Here is a 22,643-nt window from a genome sequence, read left to right as displayed (position 1 = left end):
TGATGGTCAGCACACGCGTGTGCACACACAGGATCCATGTCAACATGAGCTAACGGACAGATGTCAGAGTGAGAGGGCTGCACACAGCGAGCGCTCCTGAGAAGGTACAATGTGTTGCTCAAGGTGTCCTCGGCAGTGCTCAGGAAGTCAACTAGCAACACTACACTGGACCCAGCTACTGCCGAGCCCATCATGTTACCTCAACCTGTTGTCAGATAATCACATGGTCAGCTGTTCCATGACTCCTTCTCTACTCGCCTTTATGTTGTCTCTGTTTCATCTTCTTTCAAACATGTTGCCGCCATTTTGTTTTTTTCTTTCTTTCCCAGAACAGTGACATTTCTCAGCTTCAACATTTCACACCTTTCTTTTTTTTTTTTTTTTACATTTTCAACCAAATAAGGGGTTCCAATATTTTACAGATCTTTTGTTTTTTTCTTTTTATATATTTTTCTGTTCTGATTGACAATTTACACACCTGCCGATCATTTAGGAAATAGGGGTACGCTTTTGCATCTTTCAAATATAATTTAGAATATTTACTTTTGAAAATGAGCATCAGTAATAAAAGCATATTTCACCATTTTTTAAACAGAAAATAAAGAAATTAAAGGTTGCTGCATGTTCAAAAAGAAGGAGGAAGAAGCTAACTTTAAAACATGTAGAAATGAAAACAAGATGTAGCGTGCATTTTATTCTGTTCAAACATGTTGGAAAGTTGTCTGTGTGTTTGTTTTGTTGCAGCTGGCAGCAAACAAAGACATGACCACAGTCATTTCCTACCACACTCGCACCTTCACACTTTCACAGGAGCTCCTCCTTCATCATGTGGAAATCTAAAAGTGTTCATGTGCGTCAGAGGACGTTGGACACGTCTGGACACAAAGATATATAAAGAGAGAGCGGCAGGTCCTGGACCTGTGCTGAGGACCGCTCATCTCATTCAAAGACCTCCCAACGTTTGCAGCATCAGCTCTTTCTGCAGACTGCTAGCTCTCACTTTGGACTAGCAGACTTTTCTTTAAAGCTCCATCATGACAGACATTGAATCAACACTGCAGACTGAAGTGAACTTGTTGTTTTTGTGTGTTTGTAGATTCCTGAGTTGTCCTGATTGCAGCGCTGCAGACAAACATGCTGACCTTCATGTCCCTGTTCTGACTCTGCGGCTGGATGCTGCCTGCAGTCTTTTACACTTCCTGTTCCTCACACAATCATTCAACAACAAGTCGACCACACATCACTTTAACAACTAATGTTGGGAGCAAAGGTCCGCTTTAGATCGGACCATTCTACCATACTTAGATAATCATCCACATCATTGAAAAATAAATGTGTGAGGTCAAACACAGCAGTTAGTCTGCTTTTTGCATGTTGGATTTTTGCATGGATACACTGAACTTCACCTGGTTTGAACCATCGTTCCTGATCCCAGTGAATATCATCTGCATGTCTGTATTCTGTCACTCAGAGGAACTCTTTGTACCAGCTAGCTTCATGTGGTTCAATGACCTTGAATGACCTTTGCCCTTCATGATTGTCTTTGTCTCCCCTCAGATCCGTTTCAACTTCCCTCTCCGAGAGAAAAACCAAGACATCCCGCTGAGTATGGTTAAAGATTGTGTCCATGACATGTACGCTTCCTGCCAAGCACAGATGAGCCACAAGGTCAAGGTCAAATACTTCAAGAGAGAGAACGAAGGCATATCGCACAAAGTCTGGAAACCTGCCGACAAGTGTGTAAAGAGGAACAAGAGGATCTAAGTGAGGAGCATTTTCCAGCCATCTGTATCTACCAGTGGGTGTGGACTGTAGCTGTTTCCGTTCATCGTTCGTGAAGCTTTTTTACGGCCCTCATGGGCGCTGTCATCTTGGAATTTTGCAACCAGTCTGCGCAGTAGGGTCTGGCGGGAGGAGCCCTGGCAACACGCCCCGCCCACTTTGCGTACCGCTCTGATAGCTTACGCAGCCCAGCTACGCCAAGAGCTTAAGAATCTTTACGGAGAGAAATTCATCTACCGACCATAAACGTGAGTACAAAACCAACATATATTTCAAGTCAAATATCTAAACGTAGTTCATTCAGAAACTAAGAAAATCACACTTTTTATATTAATTATTGAATTTAAACGTCTTTTCGTGTCCTGTATGTCTTGTTTATTGTTACTGGATGCCTTGAATTTCCCTCAGGATCTATCTATCTATCTATCTGTCTATCTATCTGTCTGTCTATCTATCTATCTATCGATCTATCTATCTATCTATCTATCTGTCTATCTATCTTCTTTAACTCTGTGGGTTATTAAACCTTTTATTTTTGGCAAAAAACGAACTAAAACTATTTTAGCTAAGTTAGCAACATAAGCTGTGTACAGATCGAACATATGCTGGTGAAAATATGTTATATGATTGAAAGTAGTGGTGCACATAGTACTAAAGTCATATCTGCTGTCAGTAGTTACTTCAGTTCTATGTACATTTACAGAGTCTATGTGTTTCTGTGCATAACTGTGGAGTTGGTAAATGAATCTGTTTCATTAAGGTTTCTGTTTGTATGGACCTTTTCTCTGGTTCTTTTCCTTGTCTAACATGTTTATCTCATTGTTTTTTTATCATCCTCATTTTAGACACAAGGAAGAAGAAAGATGGCTGATACAGATACCCCTGCCAGCTCACCTGATGGTCTCCCTTACTTTGTTCTCCTCGGTGAACACCTTTGGACTGTGGAAGGAAGAGAGCATGCAAACTCCTCACAGAGAGACTCCTGTCAGACAGGGATTCAAACCAGTAACCTCCTCACTTTTATAACTGAACCATCATTCCCACTATGTGTTATAAATCAAATAAAGTGTTTATTGATTTAAACCTTTTCTCTCCTGTTTTAAGCTGTATAAACATAGAATGTCTCGTGTTCTTGTAATGACAGAAGTCACAGCTGGGAAACAAATAGCTTTAAAAGTACATCAACACTCGAGTGCTGAACATTTAATGCAGGTTAGTGTTAAAGACAGCATGCACATAAAGACAGTAGAGTGGTATGATACAGACACGACTGAGAAGGCAATTACATTATTATATTTTATTCAATCACATGAAATGTAACACTAGTCTTGTAACTTGAACAAATACAGATTGTGCTTAAAAACATAGTGTGGTATTTTAAGCTACTTTCTTTCACTTGATTGTTCAGTTAGATGGAGGCAGTATTTAAGGTTTTTGTGGGTTATACAGGTTTGAAAGAGGCAAATGAGTGAACAGTATGTTAAAGTTAAAGCAGATTAATCTAAAAATAACAAAAACAAAATGTGGCTTATAAGAAAAACCTCGGTATTAAACAGCCTCTCTTTTCTTCCGTTCATCTTTTGAATGAATAGTCAAACATTGCTCAGGACGTGCGAGCTGCGTCCTCTGTGGCTCAGGCGCGACACTCGGCCCACTGTTTCACATCAGACCGCTGTCCAGTGTAAGATCAGACCAAACGCCCTGGTAAGAGAAGCAGTGGTCAGGTCCTGCAATCCTCCGAGGACGAGCTGGAAGAGAGAGACAACATGAGAAAAAGGAAATCCTCAGTTTAATGTATAATATGTTGGTGAAAACAGGGAAATACCTATTAAAAGACATAAAATCTTCATTAATGATTATAGAAGCACAATAAAAAACATTAATATATATATTTTGTGAGAAACGTGATGCCTTCTTTTATTGAGCCTGTCTGTCTCCTCCTAACCACCATAACAAGCAGCCTGTTTTTGTAGTCTGTGTCAGGTTTTGTCAAGTTATAACACAATTTATTAATAAGTGTTATTAAATGTACAACATGATCAACTTGTGATTATTGGATTGGTAGTGTGTGTGTAAACTCATGCTGAATATTTGACAGCAGCGTGATGCTCGGTTAATATTATATTACACCACCGCTGATTGTTTGTGTTCATGTTTCTGTCAGTCTCTTAAATCAGACAGAAGTTAAATCAGAGCTTACTTTAGTTTGATCCTGATATCTAGAGAAATATTCTCCCTCATTATACAGTATTATAAATATCAGGCTGCATGGTGACATGTTAATGTATAACACACTCTTTACACAGACTGTAAACATGTACACATCAGTAATGATACAGGACAGATTTATAGTATTTAGCTTTGTTTTTGTCCTTGATACTTTTTTAAAAACCTTACCAGACCTATTTCTTATTTACTGAAACATAACTGTACAGTCAATGAACGGCATCTATGAGCTGATTTTAATTACCATGTTTTGGTTTTAAATACAATTCCACTCACAAAAACGATATAACAATATCAAGAAACATATCATGTCAGTTATTAGGTTTGCTCATGTTAAAAAATAAAATAAAAAGATAAATCATGCCTGATAACTAACCTAGCTTAGACTGCTAATGTGTTAGCTCGCTCGATAGCGCTTTAAGCAATGACACATAAATCAAACTTTATTACTTACTGTAAAAACTGCAAAGCTCCCTTAGAGTCCACAGGTCCGTGACATTAGTTTACTGCAGAAAAAAACAGCTTTCACCAGCTCAAAAAAGACGAAATAACTGAACAGTAAAGCTCCATGGCGTCTCGGCTTCACTTCACGACGTAACTGTTTATTTACCAAGAGCGCTACGCAAGATCTGCAGCTGTCAATCATCACCATGTGTGACGTAAAATCCCGTTTTTTAACCTCAAATAACTTATTTAAAACAAACTTCACAGAAAAATGAGCACTTTAACACCATGTAGGGTGATAATATCTAATGATCACAGCAGAGTTTAGGTCTGGAAAAAAATTATGTGACGAGTATTTTAACTTAACAGTTTGACCCAAGTCCCGTTTGTTATCATTGAGGAGGCGGGGTTTATGACCTATACTGCAGCCAGTCAGTAGGGGGAGCTCTAAAAATAAAAGCTTCACTCCACAGGGGACCTTGTCCCGTCCAATATTTTTACAGTCTATGGCGTGAATACACCCTGAAGTAATGAGAGTATAAATATAACATATAACGCTATATGCAGATACTAGATAATAAAGTGAGAGAGAGAGAGAGAGAGAGAGAGAGAGAGAGGGAGTGCCTTTGAATTACTTAATAACTTCAAGATGGGAATTAGCGCTGTGGCCACCTTTCCCAAAATGAAAGTCTCTGTGAGACTTTGGACTTTGGTGGTTACTCTCTTCCATGAAGGCTACTGCACTTAATTTGCATCGTTTAACCTTCGTCTTGTGTTAGGGTCGGCACCGACCCGTTTTAGTTTTTAAATGCATAAAAGAACCACATAACTTTTTTTTTTGCTTAAAGGCTTTTTGACTTTGTCAGGAACCTCTATTTCAACAAAATCAAACATTTTTTTTTGTTTTCACTAAATTATAAAATGCTCTGGTTAAAATTATGACCATGGTGTTGTTAGGGTCGGTTTCGACCCAGTTATAAAAATAAGATTATAAAGCAATAATAAGAGCCAAAATTGAACACACACTGACAGCCAGCTCCTCTCTCAATCATGTGAGCTTTAGGGGATTCTCTTTTTACCTTGTTATCCAGTACAAAAATAAAACAAACAACGACAGGCATTTCCAGACATGTGAGGTCAATTCAGTATCGAGTTGGTGACTTGCAGAGCGCACATCTCCAATTTGCAGCATGCAAAAATGAAAAAAAGATTTACTGTGAGAGAAGTTCTGGATCATATGTTTGCTGAAAATGAGGGAGAGGACACAGAGCAGCATAGTGATATGGATGAACAGGTTTCTGAGGAGGAAGACAATGTGGAGTATCCTCCAGAAGACACAGACACATCTGATGAGTCTGATGAGGAGGTCACCGGTGGTGAAGCTACTCCTGCTGAAAGATTCAAGTCCAAAAATGGTGAGATCTGTTGGAGCTCATTACCTCATGATTTACATGGCAGGGTAGCTGCTGCAAATGTCAACAAAATGACCCCTGGAATCTCAAGGTTTGCTGTGACGAGAGTCACTGACATCAAGACATGTTTTGAGCTATTTATGCCATTGTCACTAAAAAGAGTCATCATTGCTATGACAAACCTTGAAGGAAAAAAAGTCCATGGCGACATGTGGAAAGGCATGGATGAGGAATACCTGGATGCTTATATTGGTGTTCTTCTTTTTGCTGGAGTGTACAGATCCTGCAATAAGGCCACTGATAGTCTCTGGGATGCATCGACAGGCAGAAATATTTTCCAGGCAACAATGTCACTTCAGACCTTTCATATGATATCAAGAGTCCTCAGATTTGACAACAAGAGCAAGATCTGACAAGCTTGCCCCCATCAGGGATGTCTGGGACACATGAGTGCAGCTTCTTCCACTGATGTTCAACCCAGGGCCATAGGTGTTGTGTTTTACAACATCCTCGATGTATCTGCATATAGTGCATTTGTGTTGTGGACCCACATCCACCAAGTAATGGAAAAATAATAGCAAATATATATGGGTCGAAATTGACCCGTAACACCATAGATGTTACTATAGTTAAAATTATTAAAATGAAAAAATAAATAAAACAAAATTTAAGAGATGTGTTCTAATACCCCTCAGTAATAGTCAGGTAACACAACAACCTTTTATTTATTTATACAATTCCTTTGAGGTTCATTTTACCATTTTTTTTAATTGAAATCGAGGGGTATACTGACAAAAAAAGGCCCAATGGCCCACACCAAAAATATTAAAACCAATATTTTCATGGATAAGGAAGGCTAACAAGGTAACCAAGAGATGAGAAACAAATTGGATGATAGATAATTGTTTTTAGTGTATTTTACAGCTGATTTAAGACATGGGTCAAAACCGACCTGTTAACAAAAGAGATGGTAACAGAAAGCTAACACAAGAGGAAGGCTAACTTCACACTGCAGCACGGCCTCGTCATTTGTTGACCTAAGTTGCTTGACATCAGGCATTCGACATGCAACTGTGAACAGAGAATAAATAAGAAATGATTCAGGTTGTTGCATCGAGAGGAAAAAAATTATGTTAATGTAAAGAAAGTCAACATGTTAAGATGCACTCTGAAAGAAAAAAGAAAATCTCTCTCTCTCTCTCTCTCAGGTACAGCACCCTCACTACACTCTGCTGCCTTCAGGGCCCTCAGGTACAGCACCCTCACTACACCCTGCTGCCTTCAGGGCCCTCAGGTACAGCACCCTCACTACACTCTGCTGCCTTCAGGGCCCTCAGGTACAGCACCCTCACTACACCCTGCTGCCTTCAGGGCCCTCAGGTACAGCACCCTCACTACACCCTGCTGCCTTCAGGGCCCTCAGGTACAGCACCCTCACTACACTCTGCTGCCTTCAGGGCCCTCAGGTACAGCACCCTCACTACACTCTGCTGCCTTCAGGGCCCTCAGGTACAGCACCCTCACTACACCCTGCTGCCTTCAGGGCCCTCAGGTACAGCACCCTCACTACACTCTGCTGCCTTCAGGGCCCTCAGGTACAGCACCCTCACTACACTCTGCTGCCTTCAGGGCCCTCAGGTACAGCACCCTCACTACACTCTGCTGCCTTCAGGGCCCTCAGGTACAGCACCCTCACTACACCCTGCTGCCTTCAGGGCCCTCAGGTACAGCACCCTCACTACACTCTGCTGCCTTCAGGGCCCTCAGGTACAGCACCCTCACTACACCCTGCTGCCTTCAGGGCCCTCAGGTACAGCACCCTCACTACACCCTGCTGCCTTCAGGGCCCTCAGGTACAGCACCCTCACTACACTCTGCTGCCTTCAGGGCCCTGAGGTACAGCACCCTCACTACACCCTGCTGCCTTCAGGGCCCTCAGGTACAGCACCCTCACTACACTCTGCTGCCTTCAGGGCCCTCAGGTACAGCACCCTCACTACACCCTGCTGCCATCAGGGCCCTCAGGTACAGCACCCTCACTACACCCTGCTGCCTTCAGGGCCCTCAGGTACAGCACCCTCACTACACTCTGCTGCCTTCAGGGCCCTCAGGTACAGCACCCTCACTACACCCTGCTGCCTTCAGGGCCCTCAGGTACAGCACCCTCACTACACTCTGCTGCCTTCAGGGCCCTCAGGTACAGCACCCTCACTACACTCTGCTGCCTTCAGGGCCCTCAGGTACAGCACCCTCACTACACTCTGCTGCCTTCAGGGCCCTCAGGTACAGGGCGCTCCCACTGAGGACAAAGAGGGCCGGCTCCAGCTTCCTCCCCACCTCCATCCATCTATTAAATGACTGACTGTGACTGTGATCACTTTTTACCACTTAATTTATCACTTAATCTACCATTGCATCTATTATTGTTTTCAAGCTATTTATTAGGGACTTCATGACCAATCAGAATTTTTAAAGTGTGAAGGTTGTGTGTGTTGTGTCTTGTGTTCTGTACTGGCGCTTTCCCTGCAACGAAGTTCCTAACAGATAAATAAAGTTCATTTGATTTGATTTGAATGTTCCCTTAAAAACTCCCTGAATCACGTCACATCTCGTTTGTGCAGAAAATAAATCAAGTTCATCAGTGACTCTTAAACCCGTCATCTTACTAAAAATGTTTTTAAATATTAATAAAAAAAAAACTCACCAACAACCAGCTCAATGATGAACTGCTGAGGAGGCTTCAGACGAGGAAAAATACAGGTGTAGTTTCCACTGTCGGCCACCTTCGTCTTCCTGATCTTTATGGAGGCATTACCGTTCTTCAACTTGTCGTTAAAATGTGACACTCGACCTTCAAACTGTTTGTTTTGACTTGACATCTCTTGACCAAAATCTTTGTACATAAACACATCCAGACCGTCTTTCTTCCAGTCAAAGACCGTGGTCTGGATGTTCTCCTTGGTGCTGAGGGAACACGGTAACACAGCATCACTGTCTTCTTTCACCTTCACTTTAACTGAAACACAAACATGAGAGTGAGTGAAGGTTCAGGGACTTCTCTTCATTGAACTAAAAGGTTCAGGGACTTCTCTTCAAAGAACTAAAAGGTTCAGGGACTTCTCTTCATAGAACTAAAAGGTTCAGGGACTTCTCTTCAAAGAACTAAAAGGTTCAGGGACTTCTCTTCATAGAACTAAAAGGTTCAGGGACTTCTCTTCAGAACTAAAAGGTTCAGGGACTTCTCTTCATTGAACTAAAAGGTTCAGGGACTTCTCTTCAGAACTAAAAAGTTCAGGGACTTCTCTTCATAGAACTAAAAGGTTCAGGGACTTCTCTTCATAGAACTAAAAGGTTCAGGGACTTTTCTTCATAGAACTAAAAGGTTCAGGGACTTCTCTTCAAGTCAAGTCAAGTCAAGTCAAGTTTATTTATATAGCACTGTTCAGACACAAGGCAATTCACAGTGCTTTACAGACATAGAAACAGAAAAACATTAAAACAGAGCTGAAGGAAAGAATACAAGATACATCATTAAAAGACGGGATGAAAGTGAAAATACTGGATAAAGGAACAACTGTTAAAACTATCAAAGAAGGAAGAATGTGTTGCAGTAAGGCAGACAGTATATTTCTAATTGAAAGCCTGAGTGAATAACAAAGTTTTAAGGCTGATTTAAAGGAGTTGAGTGTGCCAGCAGTCCTCAGGTGTTCAGGGAGTTTGTTCCACAGGTGAGGAGCGTAGTGACTAAATGCTGCTTCACCATGTTTGGTTCTGACTCTGGGAACACTGAGTAAACCTCTTCCTGAGGACCTGAGCGGTCTGGATGTTTTATATTCTACAAGTAGATCTGACATGTACTTAGGGCCAAGACCATTTAATGCTTTATAGACCAGTAGTAAGATTTTAAAGTGGATCCTCTGACACACAGGCAGCCAGTGCAGTGATTGAAGCACAGGTGTAATGTGCTCCACCCTCTTTGTGTTGGTGAGGACTCTGGCTGCTGCGTTCTGGATCAGCTGCAGCTGTCGGACAGATTTTTTACTAAGGCCTGTAAACACACCGTTACAATAATCCAGCCTGCTGAAAATAAAAGCATGAAGAAGTTTTTCTGAATCCTGTTTGGTCAGAAAACTTTTGATTCTAGCAATATTATTCAGATGGTAATAAGCTGATTATGTTACCATCTTAATGTGGTAGTTGAATTTGAGGTCTGAGTCCATAATCACACCAAGATTTCTGGCTTGATTTGTTGTTCTTAAGGACATGGATTCAAGACGAGTGCTGACCTCTGACCTTTCCTCTTTAGGGCCAAAAACAATCACCTCAGTCTTTTCTGGGTTCAGTTGTAAAAAGTTCTGACACATCCACTCAGTGATTTCGTTGATGCACTTGCTCAGTGAGTATAAGGCACTATGGTCATTTGTTGACACTGATATATAGAGCTGTGTGTCATCTGCATAATTATGATAGGAAACGTTGTAATATTCCATGATCTGAACGAGAGGGAGCATGTAGATGTTAAATAAAAGCGGCCCAAGGATGGAACCTTGAGGAACTCCACAGGTGATCTTCACATGCTCAGATTCATAATTACCAACAGACACAGTGTAGACCCTGTCCCTGTAGACCCTGTCGCTGTAGACCCTGTCCTGCAAGTAAGATTTAAACCAATTTAAGGCAGTTCCAGAAACTCCAAGCCAGTTTTCAAGTCTGTCCAGCAGTATGTTATGGTCCACTGTATCAAATGCAGCACTAAGATCCAGTAACACTAAAACTGAGACTTTAGATGCATCACTGTTCACATAGATATCATTTAGCACTTTGATAAGTCTCAGTGCTGTGCTTTGACCTGAATCCAGACTGAAAAACACTGAAGTATTTATTTTGTACCATAAAAGTGTTAAGTTGCACAAACACTGCTTTTTCGATTATCTTGCCTAAGAAAGGCAGGTTAGATATGGGTCTATAGTTATTAATTGATAAAGCATCCAGATTACTCTTTTTTAGGAGGGGTTTAATCACTGCTGTCTTTAGCGACTTAGGAAAAGTGCCTGTCTGAAGAGAGCTGTTAACTATCTGCAATACATCTGGTGCAACACAGTTAAAAACATTTTTTAAAAAGCTTGTGGGCAGGATGTCAAGACTGCATGTAGTGGACCTGAGGTGTTGAACAATGTCTGTTAATGCTACAGGATCTAAAAGGTGAAAATATGCCAGGTTAGCTAAAGTGTTTTCATTAGGAGGTACAGGAGTTACAGTCAGGCGGCCTGTAGTAGACTGACTGACTGTCTGTCTAATCTGTTCAATCTTTTGGGTGAAGTGCGATGCAAAGTCATTGCATGCCTTTACAGATAACAGTTCAGCAGGAACTGATGCTGAGGGGTTGGTCAGCCTGTCCACGACAGTAAACAAAGTCCGAGCATTGTTGCTGTGCTTGTTGATTATCTCAGAGAAGAAGGACTGTCTGGCCTTTTTGAGTTCTAAGTTATATAAGCGGAGCGCCTCTTTAAAGATGTCATAATGAACCTGGAGTTTACTTTTTCTCCACCTGCGCTCAGCTTGTCTACAATCTTTTTTCTTTGTTATAACAAGTGTCCCATTCCTCCAATGGGGCTTTCTTTTTGCACAGACAGCTTTGGCCTTGACTGGAGCAACGGCATCAATAATATTTAGAACTTTAGCGCTGAACATATCTACAAGGTCTTTGACAGGAGCTGAGTGTAGAGCTGGTGTGTTAGTGAATGCCTCAGTGAAGAGTGTGCATGTGTTGTCATCAATGTAACGTTTTCTGATCAGCTCTGTTTTGCCTTCTCTGCAGTCAGCCAAGATGGAAGCTTTAAAGGAAACACAATAGTGATCAGAGATGGCAACATCATTCACTACAACATCAGAAACCATTAGACCTCTTGAAATGACCAAGTCCAGAGTGTGTCCCTTGTTATGTGTTGGATTTGTTACATGCTGGGAAAGATCAAAGTTTTCCAAGATGTTTAAAAGTTCTTTCACACTGTTATCTCTTGGATTGTCTAAATGAATGTTGAAATCACCCACTATAATGACACAGTCATAATCAATACACACAGCAGACAATAGTTTGTTGAGGTCATAAAAGAAGTTTGCGTTATACTTTGGTGGCCTGTAGATAGTGACTAATATTGCACAACAGGGTGAGCTCAGCTGGAGTGCAATGTGTTCAAAAGAGCAGAATTTCCCATATGACAACTGTTTTCCTTGGTACTTGTTATTGTACAGAGCAGCTACTCCACCTCTTTTCCTCGGCTCTCTAACTTCACTGATAAAATTAAAGTTTGGAGGAGCTGTTTCAATAAGTGCTGCTGCACTGTTGTTCTCATTTAACCAAGTTTCAGTTAAAAACATAAAATCCAAATTCTCTTTGATTATGAGATCATTAATTAAAAGTGACTTGGCTGATAGAGATCTAACATTTAGTAGAGCAAATTGTAACATGCTATGAACTTTGCTAGATTCACACTGTGGCTGACGCACAACTGGAATCAAGTTAGATAGAGTGACCGTACGTTTTAATCTACTGATGTACTTTGCGCCATGCCACCAGCTATTTGAGATAACTGGTATGTTAAAAACTTCCGGGACAAAGAGCCCTGGCTTTTCCCTGGAGATGTCAGGCTTAGCATTTGCCTTAAAACCTGGACCCAGAACACATCAGTACACACACTCTTTTGGGCTCTTATTGGGAGACTGGTGTAGGTTCAGATCTAGCTTTGGAAGGGGTACAGGTGGGGCTCGTCTGCGCGGAGGTAGTGGAGGGGGGCCGGGTTGTTGTTGGGGAATTAGGGGGGTTAGGAACCCAGGTCGGAGGGGAGTGAGTCTGGTACCAGTGTTGACAAGTTTGTTCATTTGTTCAGTGAACTCCAACATGGGGGAGGAGGGGGAGGGGATACCCGGTGAAGATGATGAACTGGGTGGAGTTTGGGCAGGTGGAGTTTGGGGATTATCTCGAGCAGGTGGAGTTGGTGAATCCTCTCGAGCAGGTGGAGTTGGTGAATCCTCTCGGGCAGGTGGAGTTGGGGGATTCTCTCGAGTAGGTGGAGTTGGTGAATCCTCTCGAGCAGGTGGAATAGGTGAATCTTCTCCAGCAGTGGCTCCTGGTGAAGGACATAAGGCCTCCTCTTTTTCATTCTGGCACCCCTCATGGCCAGGACACATAGGCGGGGGGGAGTCGGTTCTCCTTCATGTTTTGGTGTTTGCTCCTTTTGTTTGGGTTCATCTTGTCTCTTGTCCTTGGCAGTGGGAACAGTATGACGCAGGAAGAAAGAGAGATTGGAGGTGAAAAGCCTCACTCCTGACTTGTTAAGGGAAAGGCAATCTCCTTTGAAAAAATGTCTTCTGTCCCAGAAAAAGTTAAAATTGTCAATAAAATGGATTGAGTGGACCTCACATTCTGTTGAAAGCCATCTGTTGATTGCCAACAGTCTGCTGAATCTCTCTCCTCCTCCTCTGACTGGTGGTAGCGGCCCACTGAAAAAGACTTCAACCTTCAGAGAGCTCACTGCATTTAGCAGGTTACCTAAGTCACGTTTGAGCACTTCAGATTGTCTTTTCCCAATATCATTTGCCCCTGTGTGCAGTACAAGGTGTTTCAAATTGGGACTTTCTTCACAAATGCTGAGGATTCTGTCGGTCATGTTGGAGACTGTATCATCAGGAAAGCACAACACTCTTGTTTTTCTGCTGTACATGCTTCTCACATCTTTGATAGCAGAATCACCAACAACCAGAGTCTCAGCATCATTCAGTAGCTTTCCTTGTAGCTTTCTAACTTCTGACTTCTTGTCAGATCTTACCCTTCTCTGTGGGTTCAGGGGGTTGTCCAGGTGTCCAGTTGGAAATCCTGGGTCTTGCATTAGAGGAAGAAATTGATTTTGTAACTCCACAGCCGCTGGTATTGGAGCCTTGTTGGTAATCTTCCCTTTAGCCTTTATCCACGGCTGTGTCATCCTCTGCACCGGTGTTGAGGAGGCAGATACCGCGGGCCAGCCTGTAGCATCACAGATCTCTGGGCGTTGGGTTCTACCAGTTGGACGTCTCCATGTGGCAGCTGGTGTACTCTTTGGTTTTGCCCCGAGAGCATTCCAGGGAGGATTGATAGTGGCAGATTTGTTACCTTTTGCACAGCCCCTCTGTTTGATGGGAGCTGTATCAGAGCTCATTAGCTGAATGTTAGCATTCTCCAGGCTGTTGTTTTGAATCAACGGAAGAGTGCTGTCGTTTTCGCAGGGTCCATTCACTTCTGCGTTTATTTCTAAACGTTGAACTTTATTCTCCAAAACTGCGACCTGCTGCAGCAGTTTGTGGAGGTCATCTGTGGAGAAAGGAGGCATCTCGGTACTGGTTAGCTTTAGCTGACAGTAGGCCCCTGATTTGTCCGCTAAGAAAAATGTCTCCACCAACAGAGGTATTCCGTCAAAATGTAAACGTCAAAATGTTTACTAGCATCGAGGTGTGGGAGTAAAAAGCAAAAAAGCAAAAAGAGCAAAAAAAAAAAAAGAAAAAAGGGAGTGAAGCAGATCGCAAAGCGGAGAGCCAAGAAAAACACGTCTACACTCTCACTCTTCTCTTCAGAACTAAAAGGTTCAGGGACTTCTCTTAAGAACTAAACGGTTCAGGGACTTCTCTTCATGAACTAAAAGGTTCAGGGACTTCTCTTCATGAACTAAAAGGTTCAGGGACTTTTCTTCATAGAACTAAAAGGTTCAAGGACTTCTCTTCATAGAACTAAAAGGTTCAGGGACTTCTCTTCAGAACTAAAAGGTTCAGGGACTTCTCTTCAGAACTAAAAGGTTCAGGGACTTCTCTTCAGAACTGAAAGGTTCAGGGACTTCTCTTCATTGAACTAAAAGGTTCAGGGACTTCTCTTCATAGAACTAAAAGGTTCAGGGACTTCTCTTCATAGAACTAAAAGGTTCAGGGACTTCTCTTCAGAACTAAAAGGTTCAGGGACTTCTCTTCATGAACTAAAAGGTTCAGGGACTTCTCTTCAAAGAACTAAAATGTTCAGGGACTTCTCTTCAGAACTAAAAGGTTCAAGGACTTCTCTTCAGAACTAAAAGGTTCAGGGACTTCTCTTCAGAACTAAAAGGTTCAGGGACTTCTCTTCATGAACTAAAAGGTTCAGGGACTTCTCTTCATGAACTAAAAGGTTCAGGGACTTTTCTTCATAGAACTAAAAGGTTCAGGGACTTCTCTTCAGAACTAAAAGGTTCAGGGACTTCTCTTCAAAGAACTAAAAGGTTCAGGGACTTCTCTTCAGAACTAAAAGGTTCAGGGACTTCTCTTCAGAAGTAAAAGGTTCAGGGACTTCTCTTCATAGAACTAAAGCTTCAGGGACTTCTCTTCATAGAACTAAAAGGTTCAGGGACTTCTCTTCAGAACTAAAATGTTCAGGGACTTCTCTTCATGAACTAAAAGGTTCAGGGACTTCTCTTCAAAGAACTAAAATGTTCAGGGACTTCTCTTCAGAACTAAAAGGTTCAAGGACTTCTCTTCAGAACTAAAAGGTTCAGGGACTTCTCTTCATAGAACTAAAAGGTTCAGGGACTTCTCTTCATAGAACTAAAAGGTTCAGGGACTTCTCTTAAGAACTAAAAGGTTCAGGGACTTCTCTTAAGAACTAAAAGGTTCAGGGACTTCTCTTCATGAACTAAAAGGTTCAGGGACTTCTCTTCAAAGAACTAAAATGTTCAGGGACTTCTCTTCAGAACTAAAAGGTTCAGGGACTTCTCTTCAGAACTAAAAGGTTCAGGGACTTCTCTTCAAAGAACTAAAAGTTTCAGGGACTTCTCTTCAGAACTAAAAGGTTCAGGGACTTCTCTTCAAAGAACTAAAAGGTTCAGGGACTTCTCTTGAGAACTAAAAGGTTCAGGGACTTCTCTTCAAAGAACTAAAAGGTTCAGGGACTTCTCTTCATACAACTAAAGGTTCAGGGACTTCTCTTCAGAACTAAAAGGTTCAGGGACTTCTCTTCAAAGAAGTAAAAGGTTCAGGGACTTCTCTTCAGAACTAAAAGGTTCAGGGACTTCTCTTCATAGAACTAAAAGGTTCAGGGACTTCTCTTCATCGAACTAAAAGGTTCAGGGACTTCTCTTCATAGAACTAAAAGGTTCAGGGACTTCTCTTCTAAGAACTAAAAGGTTCAGGGACTTCTCTTCATAGAACTAAAAGGTTCAGGGACTTCTCTTCAGAACTAAAAGGTTCAGGGACTTCTCTTCAGAACTAAAAGGTTCAGGGACTTCTCTTCATAGAACTAAAAGGTTCAGGGACTTCTCTTCATAGAACTAAAAGGTTCTGGGACTTCTCTTCATAGAACTAAAAGGTTCAGGGACTTCTCTTCAAAGAACTAAAATGTTCAGGGACTTCTCTTCAGAACTAAAAGGTTCAAGGACTTCTCTTCAGAACTAAAAGGTTCAGGGACTTCTCTTAAGAACTAAAAGGTTCAGGGACTTCTCTTCATGAACTAAAAGGTTCAGGGACTTCTCTTCATGAATTAAAAGGTTCAGGGACTTTTCTTCATAGAACTAAAAGGTTCAGGGACTTCTCTTCAGGAACTAAAAGGTTCAGAGACTTCTCTTCTAAGAACTAAAAGGTTCAGGGACTTCTCTTCTAAGAACTAAAAGGTTCAGGGACTTCTCTTCATAGAACTAAAAGGTTCAGGGACTTCTCTTCAGAACTAAAAGGTTCAGGGACTTCTCTTCATAGAACTAAAAGGTTCAGGGACTTCTCTTCAGAACTAAAAGGTTCAGGGACTTCTCTTCAGAACTAAAAGGTTCAGGGACTTCTCTTCATAGAACTAAAAGGTTCAGGGACTTCTCTTCATAGAACTAAAAGGTTCAGGGACTTCTCTTCTAAGAACTAAAAGGTTCAGGGACTTCTCTTCATAGAACTAAAAGGTTCAGGGACTTCTCTTCAGAACTAAAAGGTTCAGGGACTTCTCTTCTAAGAACTAAAAGGTTCAGGGACTTCTCTTCATAGAACTAAAAGGTTCAGGGACTTCTCTTCATAGAACTAAAAGGTTCAGGGACTTCTCTTCAGAACTAAAAGGTTCAGGGACTTCTCTTCATTGAACTAAAAGGTTCAGGGACTTCTCTTCATAGAACTAAAAGGTTCAGGGACTTCTCTTCATGAACTAAAAGGTTCAGGGACTTCTCTTCAAAGAACTAAAATGTTCAGGGACTTCTCTTCAGAACTAAAAGGTTCAAGGACTTCTCTTCAGAACTAAAAGGTTCAGGGACTTCTCTTCAGAACTAAAAGGTTCAGGGACTTCTCTTCATGAACTAAAAGGTTCAGGGACTTCTCTTCATGAACTAAAAGGTTCAGGGACTTTTCTTCATAGAACTAAAAGGTTCAGGGACTTCTCTTAAGAACTAAAAGGTTCAGGGACTTCTCTTCAAAGAACTAAAAGGTTCAGGGACTTCTCTTCAGAACTAAAAGGTTCAGGGACTTCTCTTCAGAACTAAAAGGTTCAGGGACTTCTCTTCATAGAACTAAAAGGTTCAGGGACTTCTCTTCTAAGAACTAAAAGGTTCAGGGACTTCTCTTCATAGAACTAAAAGGTTCAGGGACTTCTCTTCAGAACTAAAAGGTTCAGGGACTTCTCTTCTAAGAACTAAAAGGTTCAGGGACTTCTCTTCATAGAACTAAAAGGTTCAGGGACTTCTCTTCATAGAACTAAAAGGTTCAGGGACTTCTCTTCAGAACTAAAAGGTTCAGGGACTTCTCTTCATAGAACTAAAAGGTTCAGGGACTTCTCTTCATAGAACTAAAAGGTTCAGGGACTTCTCTTCAAAGAACTAAAATGTTCAGGGACTTCTCTTCAGAACTAAAAGGTTCAAGGACTTCTCTTCAGAACTAAAAGGTTCAGGGACTTCTCTTAAGAACTAAAAGGTTCAGGGACTTCTCTTCATGAACTAAAAGGTTCAGGGACTTCTCTTCATGAACTAAAAGGTTCAGGGACTTCTCTTCATAGAACTAAAAGGTTCAGGGACTTCTCTTCAGAACTAAAAGGTTCAGGGACTTCTCTTCATAAAACTAAAAGGTTCAGGGACTTCTCTTCAGAACTAAAAGGTTCAGGGACTTCTCTTCAGAACTAAAAGGTTCAGGGACTTCTCTTCAGAGCTAAAAGGTTCAGGGACTTCTCTTCATAGAACTAAAAGGTTCAGGGACTTCTCTTCATAGAACTAAAAGGTTCAGGGACTTCTCTTCATAGAACTAAAAGGTTCAGGGACTTCTCTTCAGAACTAAAAGGTTCAGGGACTTCTCTTCATGAACTAAAAGGTTCAGGGACTTCTCTTCAAAGAACTAAAATGTTCAGGGACTTCTCTTCAGAACTAAAAGGTTCAAGGACTTCTCTTCAGAACTAAAAGGTTCAGGGACTTCTCTTCATAGAACTAAAAGGTTCAGGGACTTCTCTTAAGAACTAAAAGGTTCAGGGACTTCTCTTCATGAACTAAAAGGTTCAGGGACTTCTCTTCTAAGAACTAAAAGGTTCAGGGACTTCTCTTCAAAGAACTAAAATGTTCAGGGACTTCTCTTCAGAACTAAAAGGTTCAAGGACTTCTCTTCAGAACCAAAAGGTTCAGGGACTTCTCTTCATAGAACTAAAAGGTTCAGGGACTTCTCTTAAGAACTAAAAGGTTCAGGGACTTCTCTTCATGAACTAAAAGGTTCAGGGACTTCTCTTCTAAGAACTAAAAGGTTCAGGGACTTCTCTTCAAAGAACTAAAATGTTCAGGGACTTCTCTTCAGAACTAAAAGGTTCAAGGACTTCTCTTCAGAACTAAAAGGTTCAGGGACTTCTCTTCATAGAACTAAAAGGTTCAGGGACTTCTCTTAAGAACTAAAGGTTCAGGGACTTCTCTTCTAAGAACTAAAAGGTTCAGGGACTTCTCTTCAGAACTAAAAGGTTCAGGGACTTCTCTTCAAAGAACTAAAAGGTTCAGGGACTTCTCTTCATAGAACTAAAAGGTTCAGGGACTTCTCTTCAGAACTAAAAGGTTCAGGGACTTCTCTTCATGAACTAAAAGGTTCAGGGACTTCTCTTCAAAGAACTAAAAGGTTCAGGGACTTCTCTTCATAGAACTAAAAGGTTCAGGGACTTCTCTTCAGAATTAAAAGGTTCAGGGACTTCTCTTCAGGAACTAAAAGGTTCAGGGACTTCTCTTCAGAACTAAAAGGTTCAGGGACTTTTTTTCATTGAACTAAAAGGTTCAGGGACCTGATTGTCTTTTGTCATGGTTTCTTTGATTAACAGTGGAAAGGAGACGAGTGCTGTGTTCAGGGTTTCCTTAAAAAGAAAGAGGACTTTAAATCAAAATATTCAAAGAATCAACAGTGGATACCTCCCTTCATTTCACCAAACACCTGACAAACACCTGTTAGGACCTGATATTAACCCCTGACATGAATCTATTCAAGTTCATATTGGGGGGGAAAGGTGTATTTTGACATTTAAACTTTAGAACATCTGATTTTTGAAGGTGAACTGTGAATGAAGGTGTTTGGTCAGAGGAGGAGACCTCTGACTGTGACCCTCCTGAACCATGAATAATCCCCGCTGTGCCCCCTGAAACATGCTGAGCTATAAGCACATCAACAGCTCAGCACTTACACATGCTGTGCAGTCTGATGGCAGCTTCACTAAATTAAAAACACTGAGGTAAATATTAAAGAGAAAGGTTCATGTAAAGGAAGTCAAGTCTTATTCTATAACCATAAATGTGTAAACTTGAAGTGTGAGACCTCTGACCTGTTTCAGATTTGATCTCTGCACCCGCAGAAGTCAAACAACACAAACAGGTCATTCTGCTTTCATAGATTAGATTAGATGGGAAAATGTTCAAATGTGCTGCCAGAGAGAGAGAGGACAAGTCTGAACCTCTGCAGGATGTCTCAGTCCTGACTCCAGGAGTCGTGTGGGAATCCATCCACTTTTTGGTCTTTAATGAAGTTTAATAACATTTAAATTTAGAGTGATGTTGGTATGATGGAGGAACAGGAAGCCCCGCCCCCAACTCTTCACCTCAAACAACCTCCAGAAACAGAAACCGACCGCTACATCCTGTTATCTCTATTCTCTACCCCCCCCCCCCTCTCTCTCTCTCTCTCTGGGTAAGATGTGTTGAGTCTCTCCATCCTACTCCCCCCCCCCCCAGGGGAGGTGCTGAACCAATGCAACACGCTTCACTTCCTGTTTGTTTTCTTTCACTTCAATAAAAAAAACTTAATTTGTCCCCGGGGGGGAATTCAAAGAAATATGTGCAGTAGTGAAGAGATGTAAAATAGTGTATATTGATGGAGGGAGAGAAGCTTGTTTCTCATGGAGGCTTCATCATGAGCGCTTCACATTAAGGACACATGAACGACAGACAGACAGCAGACGCTCTCAGGGGGCCGCAGAGAGCAGACAAACAAGTGTGTGTGTGTGTGTGTGTGTGTGTGTAAGTATATAAGGGTGTGTCAAACTGAGTAACAAAATAAAAGCCCATAATAAAGCTTAATGTAAATATTGATGAGTGTGTGAGCTGCTGTATCTGAAAAATCATTGAAGAAAAGAAGAAGAAGGAGTGACTCTGAGAAACACGCAGCTCGTCGAGTCTCACTCAGAGTTTCTCGGAAATGATGGTGGTGTCTGCAACACACCAGGAAACCAAACACACACGCACACACACACACACACACACACGCACACACACCTGCAGCAGAGTGACCTGAGCATTAAAAATCAGATCGATGACGTAATGATTATTAATAGCAGGAGGCTGATCAAATCTGGCTGTGATGATTTAAATGTAGAAACTGTGGAGTTGTTGGAGGAGACAAAGAGTAAGTGTGTGTGTGCAGGGTGAATAGTGGGAGTAATAATGAAAGTAAAGGCCAGTCTGCTCTTCTGTTCAGGGTTTCCTGTTCACATGAATCTGTCTCAGTGGATCTGTTGGCTTCCTTTAAAGCCTGTTTCTGCAGCATGCTGTCACATGGAGATCAGAGAGTGCTGCACACGTTCATCTCCTCACCCAGCAGGAACCAGCACAGCTCATTCAGAGAGAGGAGGGAGGAGATAAGGAGGCAGATCAAGTGTGTCACTGTCTGATGTGGATCAATGATTGTCAGTCTGAACAGCTGCTTCCTTAGAAACAGATCAAATAGAATGACAGGTGCGTTTATGAGCTGCACACCTCCATTTAAAGTCACATCAACTTTATAACATGCAATCAATAGTACAAAGTATCGGCTCGCCTGCCTTGACTCACATCTAAAGTAGATTGTTAATCCAAAGGGTTGAATATGACGTGGGTCCACTGTTTGCAGCTACAACTACAGCTTCAGCTCTTCTGGGAACGCTGTCCACCAGGTTCAGGAGTGTTTATGGGAATTCTTGAGCATCCAGAAGAGCATGAGTGAGGTCAAACACTGATGTTGGACCAGAAGGCCTGACTCTGATTCATCCCAAAGATTGTTCTATCAGGACTCTGTGCAGTCAATCAAAATGAAAGATATGACAAAGGATATGACTCCAGCAGCTCAACCCTCCAACAGCCACCTTTTACATTTACTGTGTATCAGTCAGGAATGTGTTGGCCCACTTCTGCTGATTCTCAGGAAACCAGACTCTTCATGTTGATGCCAGGAAGTCGTTTCACAACAGGATGTTGGTGCAACAGTGCGAATGAAGCCAAGCTGGTGGTTCTTCTTTTTTTTAAGATTTATTATGGGGGATTTTTAGCCTTTATTGGATTGGACAGTGGATACAGTCAGAAACCAGGGAGAGAGAGAGGGAACCCGCCTGTGTGGGGACTATAGCCTCGATGCATGGGGACACACACACTGCCACTGTGCCACCAGCACCAGTTGCCCCCCCTGTCAAAGGAGTCTGGACCCGCCCCTGAACACAGGATCAGTCTTATTCAGAGTTTGAAAGAAGGACACAGAGATGTGTGTCGTGTCTGACTGTAGCTCAGAGTGACCGAGGCTTTCTGACATGAACGCTCCACTGAGCCAACACTCCTAAAGGAAGGAATGACTTTGACCCAGCATGAGTGTGTTTTTAGTGACCTGTGCTTCTTCAGCATGAAGGATGTTTCCAGAACAGATCATTTAATTAATTTTGCTCATATAAAACCATGTTTAAGTGCATGTTTGTCAAATAAGTAACACAATATAAACTTAGCAATAAAAGCAATAAAATTAGGTGCTCAATGAAGTTAGGTAGATTTGTTGAAATTAAAAAGAGCATTCTGTTTTGTGTAGCGCTGCCCCCCGTTGCTGTCATTATTTTTTCGTTTTAAGAACCTCTCCACTACGTTTCCATTCAGATTCAGGCGCCGTTTCCACGGAGACGCTTGTTATGTTTTTGTTTAAAACATAAAAAATATACTTCACCTGTGGATCTTTTTCATCTGCATGCTCTTGCAGTGTCTCTTGTGTTTTAAGCAAGTTCCTACGATTCCTTCTCAGGATCTTTCAGCTTTAATCTGCTTGGACTTCATGTCTGAAACTGGAAGTGATTCAGCAATTAGGTTCACATGGAGATTAACATCAGTCTCTGTGGAGCTCTCACTCAGTGTTGTGGCTCTCGACAATGCATCAGCAAGCACAATGTGCTTACCTGGTGTGTAGATCAGGTCGAAATCATAGCGCTGAAGCTTTATCATCAGTCTTTGAATCCGTGGTGACATCTCACTGAGATTTTTCTTGATGATGGAGATTAATGGCTTGTGGTCTGTCTCAGCCACAAACGTTGGAAGA

General features: G+C 41.8%; 1 protein-coding gene and 1 long non-coding RNA gene across 2 annotated transcripts in view; both read left to right on the top strand.

The window, feature by feature from the left end:
* The window catches only part of LOC306822700 (uncharacterized protein), a 223,317-nt gene that overhangs the window by 177,015 nt on the left and 23,659 nt on the right, over window positions 1-22,643 (top strand). The gene's annotated exons all lie outside the window — the stretch shown is intronic.
* Window positions 12,152-14,449, top strand: LOC306822753. Its single transcript, XR_013778946.1, has 3 exons — window positions 12,152-12,823; window positions 12,905-13,408; window positions 13,475-14,449. It is a non-coding gene; the product is annotated as an uncharacterized lncRNA (long non-coding RNA).

Source organism: Symphodus melops (assembly GCF_947650265.1).
Source record: "Symphodus melops genome assembly, chromosome: 4".
Classification (NCBI taxonomy): Eukaryota; Metazoa; Chordata; class Actinopteri; order Labriformes; family Labridae; genus Symphodus; species Symphodus melops.
This window is presented reverse-complemented; position numbering and strand designations above follow the sequence as displayed.